The sequence below is a fragment of the Lolium perenne genome, chromosome 4, assembly GCF_019359855.2.
Source record: "Lolium perenne isolate Kyuss_39 chromosome 4, Kyuss_2.0, whole genome shotgun sequence".
In the NCBI taxonomy this organism is placed as follows: domain Eukaryota; kingdom Viridiplantae; phylum Streptophyta; class Magnoliopsida; order Poales; family Poaceae; genus Lolium; species Lolium perenne.
In genome coordinates, this window is record NC_067247.2 from 122718932 (window position 1) to 122737406 (window position 18475).

Consider the following 18475-nt stretch of genomic DNA (forward strand, 5'->3'; position numbering starts at 1 on the left):
GGAGCAGTTTGCTCTCTGAATTTACATTCTTTGTCCCTTAAACAGCACGATGCACTGATGTTAGTTGAGCGACATAGTTTGTTCGTTCCTGCCAGATCAATACTGATGTTAGTTGAGCGACATAGTTTGTTCGTTCCTGCCAGATCAATATATAGCTCTCGGAGGATGATAGTCGAACAAACAAATTACGTCAACAACTCTCCATTTGCGATACTCCTACATAAGAATCACAAAATGAAGTCAACAAGTGACCCCTGGTGCTGCTGCATTCTTGGATGCCTCCCAAACTCAGACCTAAAATGTGAGCTCCTACTACACAATGGTGGCCCAGTTTCACATCCATTGCCAAAGAAATTCTATACTAGCTTGTACATGTGGTTGGTATGCATGATATTTCCTCCGTCCCATCAAACTTATCTAAAATTTATCTAAACACTGAATAGTATCTACATACATCTAAATTTTGACAAACCTTCAACATGTCTCATGGGATGGAGGAAGTACTTGATATGTATTGCCTCTTCTTTGCGAAAGTTCACGCTGAGCTTTCTCCCGAGTTGATGAAGCATCTCATTCCAACTGCCCCTTTTAAGAGAAGGCTCGGACATCACCATCTTTAAGTGAATTTAGTCCATGAAACAACTATGCGATGTATATATGCAGAAATGAATGTGCCTCGAGAGCAATTTAGAGGCTTAATTACCACGTTCTGCGTTGAATTAAAAGCGGGGTTGGAGATGCCTGTTGATAAAGGAAAGTCTCTTTTAGGGATATGACATTTTGGCTCACGGGAGTAAATGCTCCCATCATGGAAAACGAATTTTAAAACGTCTAAAACATTTCTTTTTGAGAATTACATATATGTATCCTGTACATGTCATGAAACATTTAGTAAGAACAAACATATGTAGAGCCGTAGGTAAAAGGCAAAGAAAAAGTATCGTGAAAAGTCATTTTGTGGCACTAATTCTTTTTCTTTTTCTTTACAAAGGTCGCGAAAACTACTACTTTCGTTCTACTGAATAGGATTATATTTTTTTCAAAAGAAAAATTAAGTAAAGTTTGACCAAGTTTTTTTAAAAAGTAATTAATATGTGCAATCCAAAATCAATATCGTTATATACATCACGAAATATATTTAAATATGATATCTATATAATACCATAATTCTTAATAGTTATTTCTAAAAAAATTGGCCAAATTTTACTTAGGTTGACTTTTATAAAAATGTAGGCTTTATTCAATGGAACTGAAGGAGTATCTTTTCTTTTCCGTGAAACTTTATATGCACGCATAAAATATGTAGATGTAGACCCCATATGTTTTCACAAAACTTCGACGTTTTGATATGTGTTTTCCAGAATGGGCACATCTAGTTGGCATGCGTGGTACTTGTATCAGCAGATATTTATATGCCCATTCTTTGCGAAAGTTCATGGTGAGGTTTCTCTCAGGTTACTCAAGAATTTGCTTCCGACTATTCTTTATAAGAAAAGGAACGACGTCTTAAATCAAATCTAGTCGAATGCAACAACCATACCATGTATGCAGAGATCAATGTGCCTCGAGACGGACTTACTAGTTTAACATGTGCTGCATTGAATTTGAACCAGCTTTGGACGTACCTTTTCAGTAAAGAAAATTCTCTTTTAGGCGACAATCTCATATCTTGGAGTGCTCGAAAGCAAGTCACAATGTCTAGGTCAAGTACTGAAACTTAGTATAAATCTTTGAAAAATGCAACAGATGAAGTAATATGGGTTCCGACTTCGTTGATTGGATTGGGAATAGAGCATCCGAAGGCAGCATCCTTATGGTGCGATAATCTTGGTGCTACATATTTATCATCTAATCTGGTGTTTCATGCTAGAACAAAGTATATAGAAGTGGATTATCATTTTGTCCGAGAGAGAGTTGCTAATAAGCAGTTGGATATCAGATTTGTTCCTAGAGGTGACCAAGTTGCTGATGGTTTCACCAAGCCTTTGTCGGTTCGACAAATGGAGGTATTTAAGAAAGGGAAAACTCCAAGCAATCCGATATTTAAGATCGGAGAATAGCTTTAATAACTTTGACATAATGTTTGGATCTCAAATATACTACCTTGATTTAACAAGATGACCTAGAATGTCACTAGATGAAACTACAACACATGTATCCACTAATCCCTTAGTGAGGCAACAAAAGAAAGGTAAAAACCAAAGTAGATATTGAATTTTGTGACACTATTCAATCACTACCCCCATGTTACTCCATCTAACACACACGTTCCCCACAAATCTTCTCTCATACAAGTTGGATAAAAACAAGTACTTAAGAAGGGGTACATAATATGCATTTACTTATTCATCTCAGACAAAAGAGGATTCCAATCTCAAATATCAACTCATAGAAAAGAGACCCAACACAAAAGGAATTACATAGATGATCATAATCATGTTGGGCAACTCATATGGTGCTAATACAATGGTAGAACAAGAGAGAGATAGACCACGGTACTGCCAGAAACCCATAGTCCAGAGGTGGACTACTCCCTTCTCATCATGGTGGTGTTGATGCAGATTGAAGGGGTAGGAGATCTCTCCGGCGGCGGCTCCGTCAGAGGTCCCTCCTCCAATCTTTGCTGGTGCTGACTCTATTTCAGTATATTAGATCTATGCTTTGCCTCCTTTCCGATACGCGGAAGAGGTCTTTTATTTAGGGGTTTTTAGGTCAAGACCATCATCTGGGCTCTTGATGGACGACTTAAGATGCTCGAGGAGGCAGAACCCATAGGCTTCCTCCCTTCCGGGCTTCGTTTTGCATGATTTCAAAGCTTCATATCAGTCTTCGTAAAATATTGATCCTCGAAAAAGCTAAGATCCATTTGACTCCGTATAAGTCATTAAAAGTAAAAAAAATACACAATACGTGAAATTCCTGTTCTGCAGAGTTATAACCAAAATAAAGGGAATCATTGAAAAATCCACAAAAATAATAAAATATTGATGTAACCTTATATGAGATACAAATATGAAGAAATATGTGGCATTAAACTACAAGTTCATGTATGCATTTTAGATGCATCAGCGGTGATCCTGTCCAATGTCCATGTGGGAAAAACTCCATGTCCTATGAAGATTCTTCTAGAAGAAACAAAGAAAGGCTCCGATTTTCTATAAGAGTCTATTTGATTTAAAGTATTTCCATGTAGAATTTACAGAATTATATTCCATAGACATTTTCTCTATGATAGTTGTTTGATTTGTATGATTGATTTTTATAGGAATTTTTGTAAGCAATCCTTTGCACTAAATTTTATAGGAAATCTAACATCCACTCATATGATTCTATTTGATTTAATGTATAATTTATAGAATTAAATTCTAGAGATATTTTTTCTATAATACTTGTTTGATTTGTAGGATTATTTTTCAGGAATTTTTCTAAGCAATAATTCGCATTAAATTTCCTAGGAATCTAACATCCACTCATACCACTTCGTTTTATCCGCTCATAGCTCAGAGCCATTTGGTAGAACAAACAATTTTCCCAAAGAACTCAGATCATTTGCGACCTATAAGAATCTTAAAATGGTGCACGACGCGGCAATGCAGTGTTCCTGCAATCCTAGATGCCTCCCAAAATCAGACCTAAAATGTTTGCTCCTACCACACAGTGGTTGACCAGTTTCACATCCATTACAAAAAGAATTTCTATACTAACTTGCATATATGGTTGGTGTGCATGGTACGTGGATATGTATCTTGCTTCTTCTTTGCTAAAGTTCACGGTGAGCTTTCTCACGGGTTACCGAAACATTTGCTTCCAACCGCTTCTTATAAGATAAGGAACGACATCTTAAATTGAATCTTTTCGAATGCAACAACCATGTCATGCATGTATGCGGAAATGAATGTGCCTCGAGACCGACTTACTGGTTTACTACCATGTGCTGCATTGAATTTGAACCAGTTTAGGATGCCTACTAGTACGAAAATAAAAATCTCTTCTAGGCAGTTTCTGGACTTTTTATTCTTCTTTCCAACAATCAATTCTTGTTACTGGTGGTCGAGTTACATATTTTCTTCATTAACCCATGTGTTCAAAATCTCTTGTTGTAGAACTTTAATTACCACCTTGAGAAGCATGCTTAATTTACTTTACTAGGGGGTGAGTACACAAGCGTTGATTTGCGTACATGCACTTTACACGTACAATCATACAGTAGTCCCCAACTGTAACATCTCAATTTTTAAAACAAAGAAGAAAAGGACTTTCACTTATTTCAAAAATTGGAGCCAACAAATTTTTTTGATTACTTTCTCTTATATGTATAATGTACATACAGGTGTGTGGGGTTTTTAACCTACATATTTGTTTGCAGTGTTTTGAAATGTTTCGAAACCCTAAACCCTACCCTTCTCAAAAAAATAAGGGGAACTTTTAAAAAGAAAATAAAATCCAAGGTGAGGCATATGTGGGCTTATGGCCATTTCTCTAATAATGGCCTATGCCCTATTTACTTTACCCCAAATGGTGAAACCCTCCATCAACCAACCAATATCAAATGAACCCAAAACCATGATCTTTTGGATCAAAGAAGAATAAAGAAAAACAAAAGAAAAATAAAATAAAACTACATATGGGCCTATGGCCATTTTTGAAAATATTTAACCTAGGACATATTAAATTGTGCCAATGGTTTGGAAACTCATCTAAACTCAAAAAAAAATCCCTTTTGCATGAAAGAAACCAAAATCAAATCAAAGAAAAATCAAAATCAAGTGACATGTGATAATGGTCACATGTGACAATTTTAACATCTTACCCACTTTGAGCCCTTGGATTAAGAGATTCTTAAACCAAACTCTCCCAACTCTTTGCACCTCATCCAAGACCTCATCAAGATGAACACTTTTGATGTTGACCACTTTGACCAGTTCCTTTTCTATTGATTATTATAAGGATGCAAAGTGACAATGTTGAATCAGATTCTAGATTCCCCCCCAATTTTTAGAATTTTCACGAACCACTTCCAAAACCCAAACCAAGACCACCAATGGTTGACAAACATTGTTTAGATCACTCCTATGTAGAAATTTGGCCAAATCCAAAAACAAATGAGACCTTTGCTTGTCATATATGTGGAGCACATAGAGTAAAATTAGGGTACAACCACTATTTCCAACAACTATGTACCTCTCACCCTCTCTCTCTTTGGCTCATCAATAGTGCTTTATACCTCTAAATGACCTCACCTAGTATTGCATGGTCACCATCACACCAAGCCATGCCAAGGACCTTGCCTATGTCACATACACTTTTGACTTTAATCAAATGTGCACACCCTAGCCCTCTCCAACCATGCCCACCTTGTCAAATAGACTCACCTCACCACACTCAAGCTTGCAGCACTCTTAGACCAAAAGAAATATTGCACAAAGGACCATGCCAAGCCCATGCCATTGCAAATGACATCACCATGCCAACCCTTGTCCTCCTCCCTCTCTGGTCACCCTCACCTTGTCATTTGGACTTGACACACCTCACCAAGCACAACCATGCCAGAGTTGACCTCAGGAGAAGCCCTGAACCCCCAATGCCACACCATGCCATCCAATTGAGCACCACCATGTCATCACCTACCCCTAGTCCTCTCCTCTCTCTCTGACCATGTCATCTAGCCTCTCCTACCACTGCTGAGCATGCTAGACATCATCCCAAGTCAAGAGGAACAAGACAATGCCCTGGACGCGATGTGATCACCACGACCAGGCGCGCCAGAGCGTGCACTGGCACGTCCCTGGACGCGCCAGTACACGGCCGAGCCTCGTCGCTGTCGTCCTCCTTGATGTCTACGGGAGCTTCTATTCTTGTAGACAGTGTTGGGCCTCCAAGAGCAGAGGTTTGTAGAACAGCAGCAAATTTCCCTTAAGTGGATCACCCAAGGTTTATCGATCTCAGGGAGGAAGAGGTCAAAGATATCCCTCTCAAGCAACCCTGCAACCACAAAGCAAGAAGTCTCTTGTGTCCCCAACACACCTAATACAATAGGTGCACTAGTTCGGCGAAGAGATAGTGAGATACAAGTAATATGGATGAGTGTGAGTGGTAATAGCAATCTGAATAAAATATGGCAGTGAGTAAACATTCAACAAAACAGTAAACAAACGGAGATTCGATGCTTGGAAGCAAGGCCCAGGGATCCTGCTTTCACTAGTGGACACTCTCAACAACGATCACATAATAGGACTACTCTACACCCTCTTGTTGGATGATGAACACCACGAATTGCGTAGGATTACACGAACCCTCAATGCCGGAGTTAACAAGCTCCACAATATTCAATGTTCATATTTAAATAACCTTAGAGTGTAAGATAGATCAACACAATCACACCGAGAACTAACATAGCATGCACACTGTCACCATCATACTATGAAGGAGGCATAGATCACATCAATACTATCATAGCAATAGTTAACTTCATAATCTACAAGAGATTACAATCATAGCCTACGCCAAGTACTAACACGGATGCACACACTGTCACCATTACACCGTGCATGAGGAATAGAGTACTTTAATAACATCACTAGAGTAGCACATAGATAATATTCAACTTGATCACAAAGAGAGAGAGATGAACCACATAGCTACAGCGGAGCCCTCAGCTCCGGGGGTGAATTACTCCCTCCTCATCATGGAGGCAGCGATGGCGGTGAAGATGGCGGTGGAGACGGCGGTGGAGATGGCTCCGGGGGCAATTCCCCGTCCCGGCAGGGTGCCGGAACAGAGAGTTCTGTCCCCCGAATTGGAGTTTCGCGACGGTGGTGGCGCCCCTGGAGTCTTTCTGGAGTTTCGTCAATTGGTACTGCGTTTTTAGGTCGAAAGGGGTTATATAGGCGAAGAGGCGGCGCAGGAGGGCTGACAGGGTGGCCTCACCCTAGGCCGGCGCGGTCAGGGTCTAGCCCACGCGGCCCTATGGTGTGGGGCCCCCCTGGCTCCTCTCCGACTCTTCTTCGGTGTTCTGGAGCCTTCCGGGAAAAATAGGAGGTTTGGCGTTGATTTCGTCAATTCCGAGAATATTGCCCGAACAGCCTTTCTGGAACCAAAAACAGCAGAAAACAGCAACTGGCCTTTCGGCATCTCGTCAATAGGTTAGTTCCGGAAAACGCATAATAATGACATAAAGTGTGAACAAAACATGTCGGTATTGTCATAAAACAAGCATGGAACATCAGAAATTATAGATACGTTGGAGACGTATCAGCATCCCCAAGCTTAGTTCCTACTCGTCCTCGAGTAGGTAAACGATAAAAGATAATTTCTGAGGTGACATGCTACCAACATAATCTTAATCATACTATTGTAAAGTATATGAGATGAATGCAGCGATTGAAAACAATGTAAATGCAATGAGTAAACAATTGAATCATATAGCAAAGACTTTTCATGAATAGTACTTTCAAGACAAGCATCAATAAGTCTTGCATAAGAGTTACTCATAAAGCAATAAATTCTTAGTAAAGGTATTGAAGCAACACAATGGAAGATTAAGTTTCAGCGGTTGCTTTCAACTTATAACATGCATATCTCATGGATAGTTGTCAATGCAAAGCAATATAACAAGTGCAATAAGCAAGTATGTAGGAATCAATGCACAGTTCACACAAGTGTTTGCTTCTTGAGGTGGACAGAGATAGGTGAACTGACTCAACAATAAAAGTAAAAGAAAGGTCCTTCAAAGAGGAAAGCATCGATTGCTATATTTGTGCTAGAGCTTTGATTTTGAAAACAAGAAACAACTTTGTCAACGGTAGTAATAAAGCATATGTATCATGTAAATTATATCTTACAAGTTGCAAGCCTCATGCATAGTATACTAATAGTGCCCGCACCTTGTCCTAATTAGCTTGGACTACCGGGATCATCGCAATGCACATGTTTTAACCAAGTGTCACAAAGGGGTACCTCTATGCCGCCTGTACAAAGGTCTAAGGAGAAAGCTCGCATTGGATTTCTCGCTATTGATTATTCTCAACTTAGACATCCATACCGGGACAACATAGACAACAGATAATGGACTCCTGTTTTATGCATAAGCATGTAGCAACAATTATTTTTCTCATTTGAGATTGAGGATATATGTCCAAAACTGAAACTTCCACCATGGATCATGGCTTTAGTTAGCGGCCCAATGTTCTTCTCTAACAATATGCATGCTCCAACCATAAGGTGGTAGATCGCTCTTACTTCAGACAAGACGAACATGCATAGCAACTCACATGAAATTCAACAAAAGGTAGTTGATGGCGTCCCCAGGAACATGGTTATCGCACAACAAGCAACTTAATAAGAGATAAAGTGCATAAGTACATATTCAATACCACAATAGTTTTTAGGCTATTTGTCCCATGAGCTATATATTGTAAAGGTGAAGAATGGAAATTTAAAGGTAGCACTCAAGCAATTTACTTTGGAATGGCGGAGAAATACCATGTAGTAGGTAGGTATGGTGGACACAAATGGCATAGTGTTTGGCTCAAGTATTTTGGATGCATGAGAAGTATTCCCTCTCGATACAAGGCTTAGGCTAGCAAGGTTGTTTGAAGCAAACACAAGCATAAACTAGTACATCAAAACTTACATAAAAGACATATTACAAGCATTATAAGACTATACATCGTCTTCCTTGTTGTTCAAACACCTCTCTAGAAAATATCTAGACTCTAGAGAAACCACTCATGCAAACCAAATTTTAACAAGCTCTATGTATTTCTTCACTAATAGGTGCAAAGTATATGATGCAAGAGCTTAAACAAGAGCACAACAATTGCCAAGTATCAAATTATCCAAGACATTCTACCAATTACTACATGTAGCACTTTCCGTTTCCAACCATATAATAATTAACAAAGCAGTTTCAACCTTCGCCATGAAAATTAAAAGCTAAGAACACATGTGTTCATACGAACCAGCGGAGCGTGTCTCTCTCCCACACAAGCATTTATTCAAACAAAAACAAAAACGCACACAGACGCTCCAAGTAAAGTACATAAGATGTGACCGAATAAAAATATAGTTTCAAGAGAAGGAACCTGATAATTTGTCGATGAAGAAGGGGATGCCTTGGGCATCCCCAAGCTTAGACGCTTGAGTCTTCTTGAAATATGTAGGGGTGAACCACCGGGGCATCCCCAAGCTTAGACTTTTCACTCTTCTTGATCGTAGTATATCATCCTCCTCTCTTGACCCTTGAAAACTTCCTTCACACCAAACTCGAAACAAACTCATTAGAGGGTTAGTGCACAATCGAAATATACATGTTCAGAGGTGACATAATCATTCTTAATACTTCTGGACATTGCACAAAGCTACTGAAAGTCAATGGAATCGAAATATCCATCGAACATAACAAAACTGGCAATGCGAAATAAAAGGCAGAATCTGTCAAAAACAGAACAGTTCGTATTGACGAATTTTATTGGGGCACCAGACTTGCTCAAATGAAAATGCTCAAATTGAATGAAAGTTGCGTACATATCTGAGGATCACTCACGTAAATTGGCTTAATTTTCTGAGTTACCTACAGAGAATTTAGCCCAGATTCGTGACAGCAAAGAAATCTGTTTCTGCGCAGTAATCCAAATCTAGTATGAACTTTTCTATCAACGACTTTACTTGGCGCAACAAAACACAAAACTAAGATAAGGAGAGGTTGCTACAGTAGTAAACAACTTCCAAGACACAAATATAAAACAAAGTACTGTAGCAAAATAATACATGGGTTATCTCCCAAGAAGTTCTTTCTTTATAGCCATTAAGATGGGCTCAGCAGTTTTGGTGATGCACTCGCAAGAAATAGTATTTGAAGCAAAAGAGAGCTTCAAGAGGCAAATTCAAAACAAATTTAAGCCTAACATGCTTCCTATGCAGAGGAATCTTGTACACAAATGAATTCATGAAGAACAAAGTGACAAGCATAAGAGGATAAAACACGAGTAACTTCAAGATTCTCAACATAAAGAGGGGAAACTTAATATTATTAAGATGCATATAACCATATTTCCCTCTCTCATAATAACTTTCAGTAGCATCATTGATGAAATCCACAATATACCCATCACTTAAAACATTCTTATCATGGTTCATATGCATAGAAGTATCATTAATTTTGGCATAAGGAGAGTTCTTTTCATTAATAGTAATTGGAGCAGGATTATTATCAAGAATTTGAACATGGTAAACAAGTTGCATATTAAGGGAATTGTTTTTGGTAACCCAATCATGACTATGACAAGTTTCATAAGGATAGTTAGAACCTATATCATAGCATTCTTTGTAATAATCATCAGAGATCGGAGGCACAGTGTCATCATAGGAAATAGAATAGTTATCTTTCACAGTCGGTTTATCTGTGTCCACACCATCATTGTTATTAGAAGGAGATGTATCAAGAACATAATGACCAGTAGCTAAAGGATTTTCAAACACCTCTTCCCCAAGCTTAGAGCTTTCTATATCATTATGGGAGGAAGCATGGATAGCACTGACACTATGGCAATTATTATCATCATCATTTTCAGAATTAATTTCCCAGAGATTTGCAATATCAAAAGTAGTGTGCTCATTCAAATCATGATTGCTAATGTATGTAAAGGGCATAGGAAGATCATCGTATTCAGATTCATTATCACAATAATCGTTAGGAGCAACATACTTACGGTTACCTAGCGTTATCTCATTCACGCGGGGATACGCCGTTACCTCTTTCTTTTTATTCTCCTTCTTCTTCTTCTCCTTCTTCTTCTTCTTCTTCTTCTTCGTTCCTTTTTTCTTCTTCTTCTCTTCCTTCTCCTCGTTCCCTTCTTTAGGAGGAAGAGGCTTGAAGGGTGGCTTGTCCGCATAACCTGATTTACTTTCAGAAACAATAGAAGAAACTTGGGAGGATCCCTCCTTTTCATTAATTAGTTGAAAACACACAGCGGTCCTATCATATTTTGGCAAGGTGTCATCTTCTAAAATATTTTGTATGTAAGTATTTGTATGGCTATTATCAATGCAATAAGAAAAACACCCATGCAGGACATCATCAATATCAAGATCACTCATATGTAACAAAGAGATTTTTCTCGACAGTTCTTCACACCCCAAAAATAAAGTAAGTTCATCATGCTGATTAGGAGTAATTTCATCATCACAATACAAATTTGCAGCACTCATTGGGTTCAAATTATCATTGGAGGAGCATTGAAAATTAAAATGACCCACTTCATGGCAAACTTCACAAATAAAAGGATAGAGGGCACAAACTTTTTTACCAAGATCATTTAGAGCCCTAAACCACTTTCTAGTTTTTTCATTAGCATGATGGATACAATATTCATCTTCGATTTGATTAATTCCACAAGGTCTATGCATTCCACAAAAATTAACATGCTTATAGGAAATAGCATTCTTAAGAGTTTGAGCATCTTTATTGCAATCATTAACAACAATTTCATCCTTCATACAAGCCTCTTTAAAAGGTTCATGATACTTATCAAAATTCTTCCTAGGCAATTCAAAATGAGAGGCAAAAGCTTTATAAAGATTCGCAGCAACTTGAGAGTCAAGACCATAGGTAGCACTCATATTTCGAAATTTACCAGTATCTATAAAAGTTTCAATGCATTCATAATCATAGTTTATACCTGATTCTTTACCTTTGTCGTTCTCCCAATCTTCAGCGTTCTCCTGAATCCGATTAAGAAGGTCCCATTTAAACTCTTCTTTATTGCGCGTGAATGATCCAGAACAAGCAGTATCCAGCAAGGTTTTATCTTGAAAAGAAAGTCTTGCATAGAAATTATCAATGATGATATTACCAGGAAGCTCATGATTGGGGCATTTGAGCATTAAAGACTTCAATCTCTCCCATGCTTGGGCAATACTCTCTCCATCATGAGGCCAAAAATTATATATTCGGTTTCGGTCTTTGTGAATTTCACTTGGAGGATAGAATTTAGAATAAAATAGAGGCACAATATCCTTCCAATCAAGAGAATGCTCATCCTTCAGCAGTTTATACCACTGCGCCGCTTTACCAGACAACGACATAGAGAATAATTTCTTCTTCACTTCATCCATAGAGATACCTGCACACTTGAATAACCCGCATAATTCATGCAAAAGAGTAAATGATCTCCAGGATGGACAGTTCCATCCCCTTCATAGCGGTTATCCACAACACGTTCAATAATTTTCATAGGGATTTTATATGGAATACTTTCAGTAGGTGCATTTAAAATATCACAAGCATCATTAGAGTTATTGCATATGGGAGATAAAGTATTATCAGAGCAAATTTTCTCCCCTAAAGATGGGAAGCTAAAAAGATCACAAAAACTAGCTTCCCCAAGCTTAGACTTCTCCATAGCATTAGCAGTAATTGCATTCATACTAATAACATCGCTACTAGCATGCAAATAAGGTTCCATAGGTTTTTTAATTTTCGCATCAAACAATTCTAAATCAGGAAAAAGATTAAAAAGCTCACCAATTTTTTTGTTGTTTTCCATTATGCCTAACTAGTGAAAATAAAAACAAGAAACAAAAAGATGCAATTGCAGAATCTAAAGGAGATAGCTTCGAGCACTCACACACCGGCAACAGTGCTAGGAAATAGCTTAGTAGTCGGAGGATGTGAATACCTTTTACCTTACCTCCCCGGCAACGGCGCCAGAAAAGTGCTTGATGTCTACGGGAGCTTCTATTCTTGTAGACAGTGTTGGGCCTCCAAGAGCAGAGGTTTGTAGAACAGCAGCAAATTTCCCTTAAGTGGATCACCCAAGGTTTATCGATCTCAGGGAGGAAGAGGTCAAAGATATCCCTCTCAAGCAACCCTGCAACCACAAAGCAAGAAGTCTCTTGTGTCCCCAACACACCTAATACAATAGGTGCACTAGTTCGGCGAAGAGATAGTGAGATACAAGTAATATGGATGAGTGTGAGTGGTAATAGCAATCTGAATAAAATATGGCAGCGAGTAAACATTCAACAAAACAGTAAACAAACGGAGATTCGATGCTTGGAAGCAAGGCCCAGGGATCCTGCTTTCACTAGTGGACACTCTCAACAACGATCACATAATAGGACTACTCTACACCCTCTTGTTGGATGATGAACACCACGAATTGCGTAGGATTACACGAACCCTCAATGCCGGAGTTAACAAGCTCCACAATATTCAATGTTCATATTTAAATAACCTTAGAGTGTAAGATAGATCAACACAATCACACCGAGAACTAACATAGCATGCACACTGTCACCATCATACTATGAAGGAGGCATAGATCACATCAATACTATCATAGCAATAGTTAACTTCATAATCTACAAGAGATTACAATCATAGCCTACGCCAAGTACTAACACGGATGCACACACTGTCACCATTACACCGTGCAGGAGGAATAGAGTACTTTAATAACATCACTAGAGTAGCACATAGATAATATTCAACTTGATCACAAAGAGAGAGAGATGAACCACATAGCTACAGCGGAGCCCTCAGCCCCGGGGGTGAATTACTCCCTCCTCATCATGGAGGCAGCGATGGCGGTGAAGATGGCGGTGGAGACGGCGGTGGAGATGGCTCCGGGGGCAATTCCCCGTCCCGGCAGGGTGCCGGAACAGAGAGTTCTGTCCCCCGAATTGGAGTTTCGCGACGGTGGCGGCGCCCCTGGAGTCTTTCTGGAGTTTCGTCAATTGGTACTGCGTTTTTAGGTCGAAAGGGGTTATATAGGCGAAGAGGCGGCGCAGGAGGGCTGACAGGGTGGCCTCACCCTAGGCCGGCGCGGTCAGGGTCTGGCCCGCGTGGCCCTATGGTGTGGGGCCCCCTGGCTCCTCTCCGACTCTTCTTCGGTGTTCTGGAGCCTTCCGGGAAAAATAGGAGGTTTGGCGTTGATTTCGTCCAATTCCGAGAATATTGCCCGAATAGCCTTTCTGGAACCAAAAACGGCAGAAAACAGCAACTGGCCTTTCGGCATCTCGTCAATAGGTTAGTTCCGGAAAACGCATAATAATGACATAAAGTGTGAACAAAACATGTCGGTATTGTCATAAAACAAGCATGGAACATCAGAAATTATAGATACGTTGGAGACGTATCACTCCCCTCCCTATATCCTTGCGCACGCATGCTCGCCTCGCCGTCAGCTACACCGTAGACATGCCCACCTGCCCGCGCTAGCGCTGTAGCCGACGCCCCCGACGATGACCTCTGCCACGGTACTGAGAGGACAATGACATCGCCCGCACGCCCCCGACCTCCTTCTGCTGCACAAGGACGCTCCCCAGGACCGCCATGACATCGCCAACGCCTCCGCATCAGCGCCCCTCCTCTCATTCCATGTAGACGCGTCGACGATGATGACCTGCCGCACCCCCTCGGCCACCTCGCGCCCCTATAAATAGAGCCTTCCCCTTCCTCCTCTCAGCACACCAGTCACCTCCCCTCCTTCTACTGAGCATCCTCGAGCACTTCCCCCTCCCCAATTTAGCCGGAGTAGCTCCAATTGCATCGACGATCGCCGAAGCCAGTAGCAGACGCCGCCGTCGATTTCGTCCACCCCCGGAGCTGCCGGACCACCCTCTGCCTCGCCATCTTCTCCTCGTTCGATCGCCCGCCTCGCCGAGTCCTGCCTGAGCCCAGGTACGCCGCCGACGACCCTCGCTGTCACCGGTATGGTTCGTGCCCGTCCCCTTCTGTCGAGGAAGGAGACGAATCACGGCCGCTCGATCTCCCTCTAATATAATGGTCCTCGTTGATCCATACCGTTTCGGCTGTTAAGTGCCACTGACGCCTGGGCCCCGCCTGTCAGGCGGCCCGCTAAGCGCTAGAGCGAACCTAGGCCGGCCCATTTGTTGGAGATATGCCCAAGAGGCAATAATAAAAGTGGTTATTATATATCTTTGTGTTTATGATAAATGTTTATATACCATGCTATAATTGTATTAACCGAAACATTGATACATGTGTGTTATGTAAACAACAATGAGTCCCTAGTAAGCCTCTTAACTAGCTTGTTGATTAATAGATGATTAGTTTCATAATCATGAACATTGGATGTTATTAATAACAAGGTTATATCATTATATGAATGATGTAATGGACACACCCAAATTAAGCGTAGCATAAGATCACATCATTAAGTTATTTGCTATAAGCTTTCGATACATAGTTACCTAGTCCTTTCGACCATGAGATCATATAAATCACTTATACCGGAAAGGTACTTTGATTACATCAAACGCCACTGCGTAAATGGGTGGTTATAAAGGTGGGATTAAGTATCCGGAAAGTATGAGTTGAGGCATATGGATCAACAGTGGGATTTGTCCATCCTGATGACGGATATATATACTCTGGGCCCTCTCGGTGGAATGTCGTCTAATTAGCTTGCAAGCATATGAATAAGTTCATAAGAGACCTCATACCACAGTACGAGTAAAGAGTACTTGTCAGGAGACGAGGTCGAACAAGGTATAGAGAGATACCGATGATCAAACCTCGGACAAGTAAAATATCGCGTGACAAAGGGAATTGGTATCGTATGTGAATGGTTCATTCGATCACTAAGTCATCGTTGAATATGTGGGAGCCATTATGGATCTCCAGATCCCGCTATTGGTTATTGGTCGGAGAGAGTTCTCAACCATGTCTACATAGTTCGCGAACCGTAGGGTGACACACTTAAGGTTTGATGTCGTATTAGTAGAACTTGAATATGGAATGGAGTTCGAAGTTTTGTTCGAAGTCTCGGATGGGATCCCGGACATCACGAGGAGTTCCGGAATGGTCCGGAGAATAAGATTCATATATAGGAAGTCATTTTATAAGTTTGAAAATGATCCGGTGAATTTATGGAAGGTTCTAGAAGGTTCTAGAAAAGTCCGGAAGAAATCACTTTGGAAGGCGGAGTCCCGGAGGGACTCCACCACCCATGGCCGGCCAACCCTAGAGGGGTGGAGTCCCAAGTGGACTCCACCAAGGGGGCCGGCCACCCCCCCTCATGGAAGGGTGGGAATCGCACTTGAGGTGGGAGTCCCACCTTGGGTAGGTTTCCCTACACATGGAAGGTTTTGGGTTGGGGTCTTATTCGAAGACTTGTAGTCCAACACTTGGGGGTTCCACCTATATAATGAGGGGCCAAGGGGAGGGGGCCGGACACCACAACACCACCACCTTGGCCGCACCCCAAGGAGGCCGGCCACCCCCTCTCCCAAACCCTAGCCGCCCCACTCCTCCCCTTCTCCCGCACCACTTAGCGAAGCTCCGCCGGAGATCTCCATCGCCACCGCCACCATGCCGTTGTGCTGCCGGATTCAAGGAGGAGCTACTACTTCCGCTGCCCGCTGGAACGGGGAGAAGGACGTCGTCTTCATCAACACCGAACGTGTGACCGAGTACGGAGGTGCTGCCCGATTGTGGCACCATCAAGATCTTCTACGCGCTTTTGAAAGCGGCAAGTAATCGTCTACCGCAGCAACGAGAGCCTCCTCTTGTAGGCTTTGGAAATCTTCAAGGGTTAGTCTCGTTCATCCCCTCGTTGCTACCGTCTTCAAGATTGCATCTTGGCTTGGATTGCGTTCTCGCGGTAGGAAATTTTTTGTTTTCTATGCTACGAATCCCTACAGTGGTATCAGAGCCGTGTTTATGCATAGATGGTTGCACGAGTAGAACACAATGGTTTTGTGGGCGTTGATGCTTATGTTGTCTTTAGTTTGAGTACTTTGCATCTTTGTGGCATAGTGGGATGAAGCGGCTCGGGCTAACTTTACATGACCGCGTTCATGAGATTTGCTCCACGCTCGACATGCAACTTGTATTGCATAAGTGGCTTTGCGGGTGTCTGTCTCTCCTATATAGTGAAGATTCAGTTTACTCTTCTATTGACAACACTAGTATCACCGTTGTGGTTCATGTTCATAGGTAGATTAGATCTCACTCGAAAACCCTAAACCACGTAAAATATGCAAACCAAATTAGAGAACGTCTAACTTGTTTTTGCAGGGTTTGGTGATGTGATATGGCCATAATGTGATGATGAATATGTATGAGATGATCATTATTGTATTGTGGCAACCGGCAGGAGCCTTATGGTTGTCTTTAAATTTCATGTTGAGTAGTATTTCAAAAAAGTTGTAATAGTTGCTACATGGGAGAACAATCATAAAGACGGCGCCATTGACCTTGACGCTATGCCGACGATGATGGAGATCATGCCCGTTGATGATGGAGATCATGTCCGTGCTTTGGAGATGAAGATCAAAGGCGCAAAGACAAAGGGGCCATATCATATCACATATGAATGCATGTGATGTTAATCCTTTTGTGCATCTTATTTTGCTTAGATCGCGACGGTAGCATTATAAGATGATCCCTCTCACTAAATTATCAAGATAATAAAGTGTTCATCCTTAGTAGCACCGTTGCCAAGACTTGTCGTTACGAAGCATCTCGTGATGATCGGGTGTGATAGACTCAACAAGTGCATACAATGGGTGCAAGTCAGTTTTGCACATGCGGATACTAAGGTGGCCTTGACGAGCCTAGCATGTACAGAGATGGTCTCAGAACACGTGATACCGAAAGGTAGAGCATGAATCATATGATTGATATGATGAACACTTTGAGTGTTCGCCATTGAAGTTACATCTTGTCTCGTGATGATCGGACTTGGTGTGGTGGATTTGGTTCGTGTGATCACTAAGAAAATTCGAGGGATATTGTTTTGAGTGGGAGTTCACCTAGTTTTGTTGAATTAAAATTTGAACTCAATTTTTCATAAACATTAGTCTAAACTATTGCATATATATGTTGTAGATATGGCGTCCCCAATCAATTTTAACCAGTTCCTAGAGAAAGAAAAGCTTAAGAGCAACGGTAGCAACTTCACCGACTGGTTCCGTCATGTGAGGATCTTCCTCGCTGGTGGAAACCTGCAATATGTGCTTGATGCACCTCTAGGTGACCCTCCTGCAGAAACTGAAACCGATGAAGTAAAGAATGTTTACGCGACTCGGAAAACTCGGTACTCTCAAGTTCAGTGTGCCATCCTATGCAGTCTGGAAGCCGATCTTCAAAAACGTTTTGAGCACCACGATCCTCATGAGTTGGTCAATGAGCTGAAAGCTATCTTTGAAACTCATGCGGCCGTGGAATGCTATGAAGCATCGAAACACTTCTTCAGCTACATGATGTAAAAAGGCAGCTCTGTTAGTGAGCACATGCTCGCCATGACCGGGCATGCGAAGAAACTCAGTGACTTGGGAATAGTGATTCCTAACAGACTGGGGATTAATCGTGTCCTTCAATCACTGCCACCTAGTTACAAGAACTTTGTGGTGAACTACAATATGCAGAACATGAATAAAGAGTTACCTGAACTCTTCGCCATGCTAAAATCTGCTGAGATTGAGATCAAGAAAGAGCACCAAGTGT